The sequence below is a fragment of the Pteropus alecto genome, unplaced genomic scaffold (assembly GCF_000325575.1).
Source record: "Pteropus alecto unplaced genomic scaffold, ASM32557v1 scaffold111, whole genome shotgun sequence".
NCBI lineage: Eukaryota > Metazoa > Chordata > Mammalia > Chiroptera > Pteropodidae > Pteropus > Pteropus alecto.
Window position 1 is genome coordinate 1726424 of NW_006431915.1, and position 4204 is coordinate 1730627.

A 4204-nucleotide genomic window follows, 5' to 3' on the forward strand; every position below is an offset into this window, starting at 1 on the left:
TGACCTGGGCCAAAATGCTTTGCCCCTGTTTTGACATCTATGAGATGTTTGACCTGGGCCAAAATGCTTTGCCCCTGTTTTGACATCTATGAGATGTTTGACCTGGGCCAAAATGCTTTGCCCCTGTTTTGACATCTATGAGATGTTTGACCTGGGCCAAAATGCTTTGCCCCTGTTTTGACATCTATGAGATGTTTTCTGACTCCGTGGCATCTGGTATATTTTTTAAGCTCTTAAATTAATGTGAAATCAAGATTAGCAGCAATCGGTCCTTGCAACTGGAAAAACACTAAATGTAATTTTCCTTTGATTTAATGAGGACTTTAGTAATTTTCTAGTGACTTCTACTTTGAATTTTTCCAGCTTGTTAAATCACTGATTTCTATTTCCCCCTATGGGGAAGGAGAGTAACGTACTTGAGGATAAATCAACAAGTAATTATTAAGCACCTCCTAGGATGGCAGGCCTCCTCTCAGAAGCTTGTCTTCTCTTCTCCCCATTTCCTCTGTCTGCTTCTAGCACAATGGGATAGAGCCCTCTTAGAAAAGAACACCAGTTAGTTTATCCTGCCTAATCTTTTTCTTCCCAGCTTGAAAAAGACCCCCCATGAGACTAGAGTCGACTTAGTGAATGAGTTAAAGCCTCTTTTGACAAGAGAAGCTTGAAAGTAACTTTGCTCCCACACTCCCAGGCTGCAAAGCAGCCAGCCTCACTGTGAGCAAAATGTGACAGTTTGCTTTCTATCTAAAAATCCTCCTGATTTAGGTTCAAACTTTTATATTTTAGGTATAGCTGGGCAGAGTTCTGACAACACTTGTATTTTCATTGTAGAACCAAAGGCGAAGATATTCAGAAATGGCTTAGGTTAGATAAATGGCAATAGGCAGGGTTTTGTGGCTTTTCAGAGCAGAAAGAGGCCTTGGGGATCACCTAGTTCTGGTTCACCCGTTCACTTTGGGAGGATACATAAGAAGCCTGGAAGCATCCCAGAATGCCTGGGTTATGTGCTGTTTCTCTGCTTCGACTGCCCCTGTGCTTCCCTCTGCATGTTACACAGGCAGCGGGTCCTCCAGGATCCAGCAGCCAGCGCAGTATCTGGCACATAGTGTCAGTAAGGATTGATACCAAAGCTTGGAGGGCATATGATTGTACTTGAACCATGGGTTTAACTGGGAGTGTCTCTGCAGAGAGAGGAAGTGGACTTTTGTGGCTGGTGGAGGGAGCCTGAAGCCAGTCAGTGAACTTGAGCCACCATGGTTCTGCTTACCACTGGGTTCTCCACACAGCACTAGACTCTCCAACCCAGACAGAAGCAGGAAAGACAACAAGAACCAGGCTAGGGACATGTTCTGGGAGTATAAGGATGATTATTTCTACATTAAAGTCCATAAACTTTTTAATGTTTTTCTATTTGAAGCAATTAATATATGAATAATTTATTATAAAAATATAAAATAATACCGACTATAAATAAAACACAAAAGTTTCCTTTATCTATCTTCCTCCAACCCACTGTCCTCCCCTAAGTAAGCATTGTTGACAGTTTGACTTGAATCCTTCCAGGTATTTCACTACACACACACACACACACACACACACACACACACACACACACGTCCATACACTCCTAAAGAGTGAAACACACACACATAAAGCTCAGATCTTTTCTACTGCATGTAGCTTCTATGTTAGGGGAAGAAAATTACAATGAGTATTTACTTTTCTGTTTCACTTGTGGGGATAATTATAATCATTTAACATCTATTGAGCACTTGCTGTGTGCCAGAACTTCACTGATATACTTTATGTGTATCATTTTGTGTGTCCTTATGGGTAGTACCCTTAGTTGCTCTTCAGTTATGAAGCATTTGAAGCACAGAGAGGTTAAGAAATTGTTCAAAGTCACACAGCTAGGAGAAGAACCAAACCAAGGTTCTGGCTCCAGAGCCTGTGCTCTTGACCACCACATGGATGCCTCCACTGATGGCTGACTCCTGTAGTGTCAGGGCTTGGGGGTAACAGGGTGACTTGTTCCAGTTAACAGAGTAGCTTGGGGGTAACAGAGTAGCTTGTTCCAGATCATCATTTGGTTCCTATGGAAGGGCAGAGATACCAATACACTGCATAGTAAAATGACTTCTGGAACATGTCTGCATCCCTAAGCCAATCCCAGCAATGTCTACAACACTATCACTACAGCCAATGCTGCTTATATGTATATGTAGCATGAATTAATATACAAAAACTGCCTGGCATAAAGCAAGTGCTCTGTTTGCTCTTACTTTCTTCCTGTACAGTTCATAGGATGCTTTCATATGCAGTGTTTCATTTAATCCTTCTAACAACCTTATGAGGAGAGAATGGTATCATTAGCCCATTTGATAGTTGAGGAACTGATGCTCAGGTGAACTGATATAGAGCTGCCTCGTGGGCAGTTAGTGTTTGGTGCTGTGACTAGCACACACACCTTCTGAAGGAAAGGATGGCTTTCCTCTTCTATTTGGTACTCTTGCTGTACCTTCCTGTAGGACGGCAGGTGTCTCGGATGAGACGCTTTCTCATTAAACATAGTTTCCCCAGGCATCAGAGTCTGTTTGGAAGGTAGAGCAGTGGTTCTCAACGCTGGCCGCACACTGAGATCCTAAGGCGGTGCACTGCTTGGATCTCACAAGAAAGAACTTGCAGTTCATTTGCAAGGAGTGCAGTTAGCCCACAGCCTTCAGCTGCAGTGCCTTCAGGATGGGCCTCTGTGTTTCCTGGGCAGCCCCCCGCCAATGACTGAGCATGGCAGGGCTACCAGGATCTGGCTATTTCTGCCTAAGCAGGGTTCTCCTCTACCAGGCAGGCTTTGCCCCAGAGCTCCCTCCATGTTGGTTGAAAGGCAGTTTTTCAGATTTGCATTGCAGGCTCAGGCTCTTCTGACCAGTCCTGCTGCTTCTCTGCTTTCCTTTCATGGGTATCAGATGTGCATTGCAGTCTAGAGGCATTCTTTACCCAGTTCTGCTTTCTTCCCTTTTTATCTTTCACAGGCTTTAACCCCTGGTAAACTGCTTGTGCACTAAACTCCAATTTAGCATCTGCTTCATGGAGAGCCCAGCTGATCTACCTGGGCAGTTTAAAAAACTACTGATAACCTCAGAGATTTTTATTTAATTGGTCTTGGGTCCAGCCTGGTTGATGCCAGTGAGCAGCCGGAGCTGAGAGCCACAGGAACAGAAGAAAAGTTGAGAGGCATAAGTTCCAAGTGTTTTAGATTAGAAAAGACCTGCTTTCTCATAATTCACTGGGGCCTCAAGAAGTCATTTCTTTATGTTCTTTTAAAACAATAAAATGGGCCCACCCTTTCTTACCATACATGCCAGTTTTGAACCCTCCAACTCCTTCCTGCATTGTGGACTTTTAGCACAAACAGCAGGTGTGGAAGGAAGCTGGCATTTTGAGAGACATCTGCTGAGTTCCTGCCTTTCTACTGGTGCTTCATATAACTTAGGTATGATGGTGTTTACCCACAAGCTCATATCCTCTTGAAAATTCAAAAAAAAAATAATAATAATAATAAAAGTAGAATTTAGGGAAAAGTTTATTAATGATGTTGACCTGATCATTTTGGTCTTGATATGATTCTTTTACATCTTTCCTTAGTCAGCAAGTGTTCTGGAGTTGGCCCTGAGTGTGAGACTTTGTGCTGTGATTTTTAAGTGCTTCTGTATGTGCTACCTCTTCCACCAACCATCTTAGAAGCTCCTTGAAAACAAGTACTCCATGTGACCATATCCACAAACCCAGCTCATAGCACAGGGCCTGGCACAGAGGAGGTCTACATGAATGGTTAAAATAAAAGAATAAAGGCACCAACAACTGAGAGATTATAGCAGGCTTGGTTATAGAAAAATAAGATATCACCCCATCAGGAATTTTTAGTACCCCACAAGTCATTTTTATTTATAAATATATTTATTATCTTGTACTTATTCATCAACACTTTAATAGCAATTACTATGTGTCAGGCATTGTTATAAGTGATTTAAATTTATTATTTCATTTTCCTTACAGCCTTTGTCTAAAAGTAAGAGATACAGATGTTCAGTGAGGGGAGGTCATGGGGTGCGGATGAGGGGAGTATTCTGGGATGGCTTGGGCAGCTTCACAGAAAAAGAGAGTTTGAACTGTTCTTTAAAGAATGTGTAGAAATAGGCAAGGAGAA